This window comes from Cryptomeria japonica, chromosome 11 (assembly GCF_030272615.1).
Source record: "Cryptomeria japonica chromosome 11, Sugi_1.0, whole genome shotgun sequence".
NCBI lineage: Eukaryota > Viridiplantae > Streptophyta > Pinopsida > Cupressales > Cupressaceae > Cryptomeria > Cryptomeria japonica.
The window spans coordinates 216,054,057-216,068,372 of NC_081415.1; the positions used below are offsets into that span (position 1 = coordinate 216,054,057).

General features: G+C 34.8%; 1 protein-coding gene across 10 annotated transcripts in view; it reads left to right on the plus strand.

Annotated features, from left to right (window-relative positions):
* Positions 1-14,316, plus strand: part of LOC131068777 (SCA7 domain-containing protein SELMODRAFT_431321) — a 169,161-nt gene that overhangs the window by 23,003 nt on the left and 131,842 nt on the right. The gene's annotated exons all lie outside the window — the stretch shown is intronic.

Here is a 14,316-nt window from a genome sequence, read left to right on the forward strand (position 1 = left end):
ACCGAATAAATTTCCTCCTCTGTATTGAATAAATCCAAACATTGGTTTTCTACGGACACTTCACAGTGCGTGCAACTCAAAGCTGTTATTTTTAGGTCAGACTGATAGCAATGAACAAAAAACAACACAATGCACACACAGAACACAAGAGTACCTTGTGAAAACCTCCCTCTTGGAGGTGAAAAACCCAACAACAAATTTTAATCTTTATTACATAGAAACATAATGTAACATTACAATTTTGCTTCAGCAGCAGATAACTTAGAACAGCAGAATGTTGACATGAAACTAGGGCACAAACAATAGCATTAACTTATCTGCAAGGTCTCAGAAGTCTGTTTGCTGTCGTGCACAGATTATGCAAGTCAATTTGCTGACCAAGGATGCTGCTCTCAAGGATGTTGCTCTAAGACTTGCAGTTCATGAATAATGGATCGCTGCCTCTAGAGAGATGAATCACAGAAGAACTTCGCTGATTATATGTTGGAGAAATTTGCTAGTCTTGTAGAGATAATTCGTTGTTGTAATGATTGTGTTTAATGCCATACAATTTACTTGTTTATATACTTGACTTGAGGTTTCAAGTTAGCAAGTCGGCTTGCTTATATATTTTATATTTTACAATTAAATTGCTCAATAGGTCCTGCCTCATAATGAAGTTATTACACGTTACATTATGTTTGCTTAACCACCCAATTTGGGTCCTGCCTTAGAACACGTTACATTATGCTTATACGCCCAAATAGGGCCAGCCTTATATGCGTTTAAGTGTGTGAATAATAATCAAACTTTAATTGTTTTTAGCAACATTAAAGTTTGATGATCTGGGCTAGCATAATCCGAGCTAGCTACTAATTTCAACAAAAGCTACAAACGGCACCATCCTAATGACTGAACCTTTCTCCCTATTTACTCCTTAACCTTCTCATTGCTGATTCAGGGTTTGGGAAGATCTATAAATCAATATAGGCGTCGACAATTCTTATCTCTTTGTCCAATACTCTACAAGTCTGATCAGTGTCTAATCTAAATCTTTGCCACTTGATTGCAATCCCTCCTGCTGTCAATTATATGACAATTACATCCTGCATTTTCGAAAAGACATGTCGTCCTTACCTGCTTAGATCTTCAAAGAAATGTGGCTTAAGAGATCGATGCTCCCTTTTTTAGACTCAACCTGTGACACAATCACCTACTCCTACCACTAGCACAGATAGGATTAGTACTTCACCCTCATGGGGGTAGAGCAGACCTATCCTTCAGGATTATCATTTCAAGCGCCTCCGAAATATTTTGTATATTTATCTTAATCCATTTCTCCTTGGTTTCAACTCCCATATTGGCCAGATGATCTGCCACTTTATTACCTTCTCTGAGGGTGTGACTTAGACCATATTTCCCGATTTTGTCTAGTAGACCATTAATTCTAGGAATTAGCTTCCAATTTTTGAACTTTCGCTTTATCACCCCGTTTATGACAATCTGTGAATCCCCTACTATGATCACTTTAGAAAATCCTTTTTCTGCACAAAGTTCCAATCCTACCTCCAAAGCTCTAATTTTTGCGTCATTATTGGTACATTCCCCAAGATTGCCATATATACCTTGTAAGAAGCATCCTTCCTCATTTTTAATGACTACACCTTGCCTTTCCAGGGTTGCCTCTGCTAGTGCCATCAAAGTTGAGTTTTATCCATCCCTTTTCGGGCTCCCTCCATCGAACCTTCTGCCTGTCCACCTTCATGTCCCTCTTCTGCAACTGTCCAGACTCTTTAAGTGACCATTTAGATTCCATCGCCTTGTCCCAATTCGTGAACCTTCTAACTTGTTTTTTCTTTAGGTTCCAATTAACTACTTCCTTTATGGCTTCTTTAATCTTAGTCAATAATTTGTCCTTGAGTAATGCACACTCCTTGAATATTCTTCTATTCCTTTCTTTCCACACGTGCCATACTATCAAAGCCGAAGCTACTAGCCAAACATCCTCCCATTTGGAATTGAAACATTTAGGCCATGAGCTAAGGAAATCCTTCATCTCTCCATTCCTGACCGTTTTCAGATCAACCACAACCATTTTTAACAAGAGCTTGCCATCGGACAAGTAAACAACAGATGATTGATTGATTCCTCATCCCTCCTACACATGACACACCAACTTGGTCCGACAATGCCAATGGATTTTTGCCTGTTCCCTATCAATAGTTTGCCGTGTAAAGCAATTCATAAAAATGCACCTGCCTTGGGGTAAGTTTCTATCATGCCAGCATAGTCTGTATGGCCACCACGGGTTCCTCAGCCTGTGCCTTTGCACTTCATATCCCCACTTAACTTTGTATTCTCCTGATTTGGAAGCACACCACAAAAGTGAATCTTCTGCCGCTGAACAAAACACTAGCCTTTGATTCAATAAAGATTTCAATTTGGCACATTGCTCTGAATTCCCTATATTAATGTTCTTCCACCTAACTCTATCACCCTCATGACCTCCTCCTTCCATATAATTGACTACTTTTTCTCCAACACATTCCTGAACTTGTGAAATCCAGTTGTGATCTTCGAACAACTCAACCAAGGATCTCTCTCCTCCCCAAGAATCGTACCAAAAATTTGCTTTTCTACCATTCCCTATCTGCCATGTTAAGTGATCAGTGATGAGATTTCTGCCTTCCCAAAGAAAATTCCTTATTGTAGATCCTTTTTCAGCATTTGCCACCGTAAAAATTTTGTCTGCCTCCTCTGAGTCCAAACATTTACTTCTCATAATTCTGCATCACAATCTCTCTGGATACTTGTACATCATCCATGATAATTTGGCTCCAAGGGCATTATTTTGTAGCTCCATTTTCTTGAGTCCTGCCCCACCATCCTCCTTAGAAAGGCAAGCAGTATCCCAATTGATTAGAGGGATTGTTCTTTCCTCCTTTGCTCCTTCCCAAATAAATTTCTTTAACAACTCGTCAAGCTTGCTGCAGGCATAACTCGACATCTTAAAACATGACATACTGTAGATTGGAACTGCCAAAAGGACTGACCTGATCATCTGAATCCTACCCGCTTGCGAAAGCCATCTATTCTTCCACAACATGGATTTTGCTTTGCAATTATTGATTACTTCCTCCCAAATTTGAGTTTGCCTAACCCCCGAACTAATGGGGGCCCCCAAGTATTTAAGCGGAAATGATCCAATCTGTAATTTTAATTTATTTGCTATCTTGGCTTGTAGATGCTTATTTGTATTCAAAAAATAAATCTTAGATTTCTCCTTATTCATAAATTGACTCGAGGCGGCTGCATAAACATCAATAGTATCCTTAATAACCATAGCTTCTTCCATCGATGCCGTTCCAAAGAGCAGAGTATGATCTGCAAATTGAGAGTGAGTTATAGGCTCAATTTGCGGAAGAATTCTAATACCCCTCCACCTTACCCGCCTGTTGTGATTTTTGATGCTTTTACTCAAAATTTCCACCACCAACACAAAAAGAAAGGGAGACAACGGATCACCTTGTCTCAAACCATTAGTAGCCTCAAAAAAACCACAAACCGAGCCATTAACCAATATAGAGAATCTAATTGTTGAAATGCAAAAAATGACAAATTCTATCCACTTTTGATCAAACTCGAATTTCCTTAAAACATTGATAAGAAAACTCCTAATGACCCTATTGTAGGCTTTAGATACATCTAATTTGACAGCCATACCTTTCATTTTTCCTTTGACCATTGAATGCAAAACTTCTGACACTAGCACAACACTATCTATGATCTCTCTTCCAGGATTAAAGCCATTTTGGTTTTTGGAAATCAACTTAGGGAGAACCTTCTTCAATCTATTGGACATCACCTTAGCTATAATCTTATAGATAGTATTGCATAGAGATATAGGCCGATAATCCGCCATTGTTATACAACTTTGTTTTTTTGGAATCAGTGCTATCATCGTGTGGTTAATAGCTTTAACAAACTTCCTCCTCTTCCTAAATTCCTCAACCACCTTCCAAATGTCATTTCCCACAAAATTCCAGCATTTTTGAAAAACTTCCGTCGTAAAACCATCCGGTCCAGGGGCTTTTTGAGGGTGGAGAGAAAATGTAGCTTCTTTCACTTCTTTGAGAGAATACAGACTAATTAGCAAGGAATTGTCCTCCTTTGATACCAAGTTTGCTATAGAATAGTCCACCAAAGGATAAACCCAGACGCGGAATCAACACCTCTACCCAGGACCTCTTCGAAATGATCAATGTCCGCTCTTTCAATTTCCTTTGAGGACACACACCACCTATCACTACCGTCTTTGATGGCAGATATCTTATTGAGAGATCTTTTCGCCTTTACTGAAGCATGAAAAAATTTAGTGTTAGTATCCCCTTCTGCAATCCACATCAACTTTGGACAAATATCATTTTCATGAGTATCATCACTTATTATTTTTTTATCTTCCATAATTTTATTATATGGTGGTTTTGAAAAATTTAGGTCATCTTTAAAAGTACCCTTTTCCTCCTTTTCTTCACACAGTATTCTTGAATGTATATTGTTTTCAAAAATATTCTGTGAAAATAATTTATCCTTCTCTTTATGTGTTGCCTTATTGTTTCGAATAATTTCATTATGAAGTATCTCTAAACCATTTCTAGGCAAATTTCCTTCTAATTCTCCAAACAATGGAATTGAATATACAAGCATACCTTTGTGGAAATTTTCCTGTGGTCCGTCACATAAGATATTATTTGGTGTACCATAGTGGTGTCTTTCACAAAATGTAACTTCCTGAAAGTCATCATCCGCCTTATCAACATGGTAACAATTCTTATTAGCGACATCTATTGAAATCTTTTCCTGTACATAAACTGTATGCAAACCTGTTTCATCGTCATTGTTTGGACGGATCATAGTCACTTCACAAAATGGATTAGAAATTGATTCATATCCAAAACATATTTTCTCGTATTTTTCTGGAATATCATTATCCAAAAAATTTGGAACATTTGAAATTTTTTTTGTAAACATATTTCTTTCTTCAAATATCTTATCCTCCTGAGAGCTATTTGCCATTTCAATGAATACCTCCTGCATATACATTGATTTATTAATCTTTTTATTCTTATGGATTGAGAAAAAAATTGGACCATTTTTTTCAACATATTTATGGTATTCAATATCTAATAAATCTGAAATTTCTTCCGCACTGAGAGATTCCTCATTTTGATATTGCATGTTGTCTATTTCTATACAGGTCTCATCAACAATGGATTCTTCTTCAATCCGATCCAAACTTCCCTCTTCATTAGGGTTTTGTGTTCCCTCTGTAGATTTCATCCTGCATCCATTATCTTCTGCAACTATTTCATCATGTAGATACATGAGCAAATTGTACAACTGAGAGTCATACCCTAACTTATATATTTTATTTAATAACTCATAAAATGGAGGCTTGACATCTGAAGGTATCTTCTGATAAATATTGAACATCCTCATGAAGAAATCTACTGCAGATTCATCTTCTTGTTTCTTAATATTTAAAAATTCATCCAAGGGAGACACACAGAATTCCGTTTCCATAGTGTATTCTTGGTCTTCCTGTAGCTCATAGCACATGCTTCCTTCTTCACCTGCATCATGAAACACATCAAGGAATCATTGCTCCAACTCCCTCCATGATGAGATGCTCTATGTAGGGAGTGATTCATAGGCTTCTCTTGCATTATCCTTCAATGTCCTGACGAATAATTTCATCACATAATCTTCTGCATAAATCTCATAATCCTTTACGAATGTATAAAATGAACCCAAATGATCAAGTGCTAATTCATCATATTCCCCATGGAATTTTGGTACAAGTTGTGAAAGCTTAGGGAACAACTTGTTTGGGATACATTGAAAGCTTCTGAGATCCAATGGCCTGATGCCATCTGGAATAAATGGTTTTCTTTGAAACATTCTAAAACAAAATTGCTATTTCTTTCAAAAAGGAAAATTTTCATCTCTTTCTAGATCTTCCCCCTTAGTAGAATCATCAATTGAAATAGATCTTGTTATGTAGAATAGAGTCGCCACCTCTTGTGGAGGAAAATATTACTTATTGATCTCCCGGGTTCTTCCTTCCAGTAGAGCACACCTTAACAGAGATTCTGGAATTGAAATTCTGTAGACAACTCCCCAGCAGAGTCGCCAATCTGTTGTGTGACTCAAATGGGGAAAACAAAACTTATCAAATCTTCAATGAAAAAACACTAGAGCTTCTAGGTGAATGTCAAACTATGTATGACAACTCCCCAACAGAGTCGCCAATCTGTTGGTTTCCAAAACCACAGATTGAAAATCAAAGGGACTTGCCAAATCCCTAACTGATCCAATCAACCTTGGCCAACGAACAGGATTGGTCAAAAACCAAATTCCTTTGCACTTCAAGCTTCACTAGACCTAGTCAGGTATACCTTAGACTCCAAAGCACAAAGAGACTTATTTATAGTGAATTTAAACTTTGTAAACTAGCAATTGCAAGGATGGCAAAATGTTTCCTGCAATTGTGCTTTATTATGTGCTTTTAACTTGCTTTAATTTGAAAACTTGAATGTAATTAATAGTGAATGAATGCTTATAAAAGAATGCTGTTGGAACCTTAAGTAATTATGAAAGAACAATATTGGTAGGAATAAGAAGTATGTTTCCCTGATGAGGACCTTATGCACACCAAATTTACTCACAAAAAACTAACAATAGACCAGTGCCTTATCTGACAATTTATATGTTACTTAGTGGACGAATATTTGTAATCAACTTCGGAGACAGTTTGAAAAACTCACAAATATGCAAGACTATCACTGCAATGGTTTCATTATGTGTTGCAAGAATAACAAAAACAATTATGTTTCTTACACAACAACATGTGATGGCACACTGCAGCAAATCTTAATTAGATTTATCGAAAGAACTTGATTCATCAACACCATGTAACATAAAATGATCTGAAGATAAAGGCAACAAATCTTATATATTAATTTTGGAATAAAAAGATATACAGAAGCTACAGACTCATAGGTATTTCATGATGTTCTTGCTTGCACAAAAATAACTTCTCATTCCTACAGACTTGCCTTAACATAACACTAGCAGTCCCAACAAGCAGGGTCTCTGAAAGATGAAAAAGTTGTCCCTTCCTTTTTTCTGTGTGACTTCCCTTTTATAAACATAAGGGATATTTGTAGACAGTTTCATTCCCAAAGGACACACCCTTTGGTTTAAGAAATAATTACAAATCAAAACCCTAAAATACATACTAAATAAATGCTTTAATAATGTTCTTTTATTTTCCGCCTTGATAAAGTTCCTTGGCTTGATCGTGCAAATCTTTAAATATTCATTATCATCCAAAGATCTCCTGCACATAAGATAAGCCAACCAAATTCTTTGATTTAAGAATTAATCATATTCTACCCTTGATTAGGGTTTGCCTTCGAAAAATTAATAACCTTTTCTTGGATGTAAATACTTGGTTAGAGTAATCAAAGTATTTCAACCCTTTTGGAAAATATTAATTTACCCTAGTATAGATTTTCAAATAATAACATAAGGTAAAAGATATCATATCTAATATGATTCATAGAAGAATATGCTTCCCTTTTGAAAATGATATCTGTGGACAAATATTCCAATAATGCGATAAGAATACATTTTCACCTTTTAGGGCAACTTCAATTCTTTTGGAAATATTTTATCATATGAAATATATACTTGCAAAAAACCAATCAAACCATTATCCACATGATATAAATGATTTACCCTAATGCATGTGTTCAATTTATTTACTTAGGGTAAATATATTTGATGAAAGAAAATATCAACCATTTGATAATCAAATGTTATTCATTATTGTCAAAAGACATTTATAAATGTAATTCCTCATTATGACAAAATATTTCCTTTTCAAAAGATAATTCAAAGATCATAATAACTTTAAATGTGAAAAATAATAACTTTTCCCTTTTCTATGGTATTTACACGAATGATAAAAATCATTATGAAAATATAATATTCTATTAAATTTCTTAGGTAAAAGATACTTCATGTATATGCAAACTTAAGAAATATAATTCTCTGTTGTTATAGTATCCTGCACAAAAAAAAAAATCAAATACTTTGATAAATTATAAATTTCTAAGGATAGATTTTAGAAATAAAAACATTGACAACATATAGAAATAAAAATATTGACAACATATCCCCTACGAAAAATAATTTTGCCCAAAGAATAATCTAACCCTTTGTTCATGTTAATATCATATCAAATAATCCAGTGATTTTGAAAATAAATCTAAAAGTAATAATAATCACTTTTGATAGTCCTTTTGAAAATACAAAATATAAATATATAAAGTGAATAACATTTGAATGACAAAATATTTCCTTTTCAAAAGATAATTCAAAGATCATAATAACTTTAAATGTGAAAAATAATAACTTTTCCCTTTTCTTTGGTATTTACATGAATGATAAAAATCATTATGAAAATACAATATTCTATTAAATTTCTTAGGTAAAAGATACTTCATGTATATGCAAAGTTAAGAAATATAATTCTCTGTTATAGTATCCTGCACAAAAAAGAAAAATCAAATACTCATAAATTAGAAATTATAAATTTCTAAGGATAGATTTTAGAAATAAAAACATTGACAACATATCCCCTACGAAAAATAATTTTCCCCAAAGAATAATCTAACCCTTTGTTCATGTTAATATCATATCAAATAATCCAGTGATTTTGAAAATAAATCTAAAAGTAATAATAATCACTTTTGATAGTCCTTTTGAAAATACAAAATATAAATATATAAAGTGAATAACATTTGAAATCATTTTGGTTTCAAATCAAAAGAAAAATCTTAAAGGTAAAAATGTTACTAAAATAATTGCTTGGGAAGTATAAATCATTGTACCTTTTGAAAATAAAATCATAAAATGTCACTTTAATAATATTAACTATAGCTTTCAAAAAGTGAAAATAATGTCTTAATAATATTCTTGCACAAACTCATAATTATTTTACCATTTGAAAAAATCAAAATGCAAAGTATTTAATTTAAAATACTTACCTAATGGCAAAATTAAATCATATTACCTTAATCTCATCGGGGTGGCTATGCATTGTCGGGGAAGTACTTTTAAGTTGTGCCGATGCTCGATGAAAAAGAACTAAAATGCAAATGCCTCCATCGGGGTAACTACAATCTATCGGGGTAACACATTTTATGTCTTGCCGATCTCCCAATAGGGTGATTAAAAAGTAATTTAATAAATTGCTTCCATCAACCAAAACTGGGATGAAACTTGTTACAGGTGATTCCAAAGTAGTATCATTTTTTAACAATGCTAGCTCTTTGGAAAATCCATATAGTTCTGATGCTTCTGTGAATGCCACTTTCAATTTACTGATTTGACTTCCACTAATGCCCCTTTTGGCAGCATAGCGGCAAGAATGAAAAAAAAACAGGAGGTTGATTATTTTCAGAATGCTCTGTGATATCGCTGGAATTTCCACCTGTTCAGGCCGTCACTTTCAAATCTGGGTTATTTATGGGCTCACCGACACTTTGAAAACAATAAAAATATCATAAAAAGGTCCTCCAAGGTGAGATATATGGTCGGGGCAATCATTTTAAGACTAAAAACATCATTAATCATTCATATCCAGCTCCAAAAGATGGTCCGAACTGCAAAAACGTGAATGAATTTTTTGCTGCTGTTGTTTATTATCTTCAACTAATCTTTATGAGCTAATTTTATTTCCCACAAGATTTCTTTCATAGCTCAACCTAGCCCTTTCTTTACTGGATCCCAAGTTCGTCAAGATATATTCTGTATGCTTAAATGTCTCAATTTATCATGCATAGGGACAAAACCATTGTGGGGTATTTCAAATCTTCACACCTAATAATCCTCCAACCTTCCTTCACCACATTTTGAATTTTGAAACTGTTATTTCCCATTGAATTAGATTCTGTATGTGGTAAACTTCAAAAAAGGAAAAGCCTGAAGCTCTTTCATCCTTGCTTTCACTAGAATTGATATCCTTTTCCTTTGTGAAATCTTGTTCACTTCCTTGTTATAAAGTCTTCAATCATTTATTAAAAATGATTTAAAAATACATTCTGTAAAAGGGCTTTCTTCGTTAAAAAAAAAACGAAACTTTGATTTCCTTTTGCAATGTATTTAAATCTTTTATTTAAAAGATTTAAATATAAGTTCCACCAAAGATGTTTTCATAGTATTTTAAAAAAAATAAAAAAAATTATTTATTAAAATAATTCAAGAATATATATTCTTCCCCCATCTAATATCGGTATTTAATTCTTTTTGAAATAAACTCATTATTTCTTTTCCCTGCAGGTAACAAGACTATAATTTATGTTAGTTAAAAATATCATATAAACCTTTGTTACCTTGCAACATAAATAATTTAAATAAATAACATTATAATATTAATTGAAGCAAAAATATAATATCCAAAGCCAAACACTTCAAATTAATGTTATACTCTTCAGGAAAATTAAAATAAATTGTAAATAAAATGGATTTCGTAAAAATATCAAACGAAATCACGAGGCTTCAAGATTCCCCATGTCGTCATATAATGATATAGACAATTCATAGGCACGATCCAATCAATGTAATGTTCCTACAAGAGAAAATCATTAATATCCAAATGCACTCATTTTGGTAAAAATTCTAAAAATGTATACTTTAAATTCAAGAAAAGAGCATTTGAGTTAGCTTTATAAAACATATCAAATGACACCGTTTGAATCCGAAATTTGAAACGAAGGTACTTGGATATACACAAAATGCAAAAGAACACCAATATGCATTTACTATCATTTACATGTACAAGCAGACAATATCTAGTTGGCTGCAAATTTGTGGTGAGAACTGATCACAATAGCATGAAATATTTCTTGTAGCAAAAGGATCTCGGTGAAAGGCAGCAAAAATGGGTTTCTAAGGTCCAAGCATATGATTTTGACATAGAATATGTCAAAGGGAAGAGTAATGCTGCTGCTGATGCATTATCTAGGAGACCTTCATCTGCTGTCCTATGTTCTTTATGTGAAGTCTCAGCTGATTGGAAATCTCAGTTGTTGGTAGAGTATTCAAAGAATCAGTTTGCATGTGAGGTCATGGATGGGATTATTCAGGATGAGAGATATTCGGTTGTTGATGATATCATTTACTATAAAGGAAGGATTTATTTAGTACCTGAATCCCCACTTAAAAATCAGATTATGCATGCATTTCATGATTTTCCAACAACGGATATGGAAAAACTTACAGACAAATCAGGGAGATTCTCATGGAAGGGTCTTAAGAGTGATATCCCACAGCATGTGCGTGAGTGTCTTACTTGCCAACAAAATAAAATTGAAAACACACACCCTGTTGGTTTGCTGCAACCACTTCCCATTCCCGATCAAAAGTAGACTAGAATATTTATGATTTCATTACTGGACTTCCCAAGGTCCAAGCGAAAGATGGCATTTATGTTGTGGTGGACAGATTGACTAAATATGCCCATTTCTTTCCTATAGCATCAAATTACACAGCATCACAGGTTGCTGATTTGTTTTTTAGAGAGATCTTCTGATTACATGGTCTTCCAAAGACCATTGTGAGTGATCGTGACAGTAGGTTCATGAGTGCCTTTTGGCAAGAGTTGTTCAAACTCGGTGCTATGGAATTGACTCCCAGTACTAGTTACCACCCTCAGACGGATGGCCAGGCAGAGATTGTCAACAAATGGATAAAGGGGTATCTACGTAATTATGTTTCCGGATAGCAACGTGCATGGGTTCGTTGTTTGTATTTGGGGGAGTTCTGCTATAATACTACATACCACATGTTCATTGAGATGACTCCATTTCATGCACTGTATGGTTATGATGCCATGACGTTCACTAAGTTAGCTTTGGCTGATACTAGAGTGCCTTTGGCTCGGGATTGGTTATAGGAGAATCAGGATATATTAAAATCTCTCAAGAACAATATTCAACAAGCTCAGAATTAGCAGAAGATGTATGCTGATAGGCATCGAGTTGAGAGATTTTTTGAGATTGGGGATATGGTCTTTTTAAGTCTTCAACCTTATAGGCAAAGCTCGGTTGAGGTTAAGGGAGCTGAGAAGTTGAAGCCCAAGTTTTATGGGCCTTATAGAGTGCTGAGGAGAATGGGTGAGGTAGCATATGAGATTGAGCTTCCTCCTGAGAGTAAGATTCACAATGTCTTTCATGTATCATGCCTCAAAAAGGCAATTGGTCAGGGTATTGTAGCATTTCCGGTACTGCCACCGTTGGATGATGAAGGCAAACTGGTTATGATTCCTGTTGAGATTCTGGAACAATGAGAGAGGCATTTGAGGAACAGTGTGATCAAGGAATATTCGGTTAGTTGGAAAGATTTACCCATTAAGGATGCTACTTGGGAAGGAGAAGAGATTCTTAAGCATCCAGCCCTGTCTTTGCTTGTGGGCAAGCAAATTCGGGAAGGGGAGACTGTCATGTCCCCATCTTTTTGATGCAATTCCCACATTGCATTTGATGAATAAAGACACTTAAAAATTTCGTGTCAAAAGTTCATAAGGAAAAGTAACTTTTATAAAGTTACTTTATAAGCCTAAGTTTCTTTTTTTAATAAAGGCTTATGTTTGAATAAAGTGCTATGCGTACCTTTTAATAAAGTGGCCCCCTTTATGTCAACGCCACCCCTTTGCTCAAATCAATTAAATGACATGGCATGGTGGGACCCTTGCCATGTCATTCTTTAAAAGCCTTTAAGCCTTTAAGTTGCGTGGACCCAAAAGATGCCAAGGAAGATGCCTTTGAGTTGGATTCCAATGGGATATTCCATTTAGGGTTATGCCACTCTTTGGAAAAGGTTATTAGACATTTTGGAGGAGAGAATTGGTATTATGTTATTATTTTATTTCTGATTTTCTCTGCTCTGCATCAGCAGCAAAAATTGCAGGTGTTTGGAGGACGTAAACCCTCAGATCTGCATTGGTAGTGGAGGTGTTGTACCCACTAATTTGCCCACGTGGGACAAGGATGTGCCTTGTCTAGACCCATTGGGGGTCAATTTAGCAACAAAACCAGCCCATCAATCACCATTAGATATGATACATCAGTTCTGAGCAGTTTGTCTTGAAATTGCAGCAAGTGTGGGTTTCATAATTGCAACCGTACCATTCTAGGCAGGGCCGTACCATTCTAGAAGGCTGTGCATCAATTTAAAATTAAATGGAGGGTTGTAACTCCATTTCTTGTGCTTGATCTCATTGTTGGGATTAGAAAGGGTAGTGTGGAAGAAATCACAGTCAACTGACTAGATTTGTGATTAGGGTGAGCAAAACAGTGGGAAAAGAAGGTCAAAATTGTGTAATTTTGCCTGGCAAAGGTTGGATTTCCAGCTGGTAATTGGGTTCTTTGCCCAATTTGTTATTGGTAATTCATCTTATGGCAGAATAAGTAGATTGGATCCACTGATCTGCTCTTACACCATCCTTCTCAACTTGTATCCATTTTCTGGATAGCAAACTAGCCTCAAACCCTAGCACTGGATCTTTGGTATGTTTTTTGCTTGTACATGTGAATGTTATTTCACTTCTAGATGATTGTAATCTGCTGTCATATTAAAATCAGAAGCTGATTGCCACCTTTTGATTAAGTTGACCATACTTGCATCAATTTATGTCTTAATAAAGTCACTGTCTTCAACCTTTCCTTAATTCCCTATTAGAGTCACTTGCCTTGGATGTGAATCGGCCTTGGTAATCTGCCAACTTTCATTATTTGCTGTACATCAATTTGTTATCGCTGCTTTAATAATCATTTTGACCTTGTCAAAATTCCTTCAATTGCTGCATATTAGAGTAATAGAAACTGCATATTGGCTTGTTCTAAACTGCTAGAGTAATCTCACTGCATAGTAATCTTCAAGTTAACTGTTCAATCAATGGTTTTACTTATCCTTTGCCATTGCTTGCTATGATAATCTAATGTAGTTACTTGACATCAATGACAACTTTTTAACAATCTTGTCCACACTTGTTTGACATTAATGACAAGAACAAATCCCTTTGACATCAATGACAATATTTCCAACAATCTCCTCCTTTGTCCATACTTGTTCACTTTGTTTGATTATTCTTAGATGTTAATATAATTGCAATATCTACCTTGCTATACTACATAATGCTCCTTGTTATGTGTCTGCTGACATTTGAGTACTTTGTGGATTTTAAATCTGATTCTTTTCTTTCTAGTG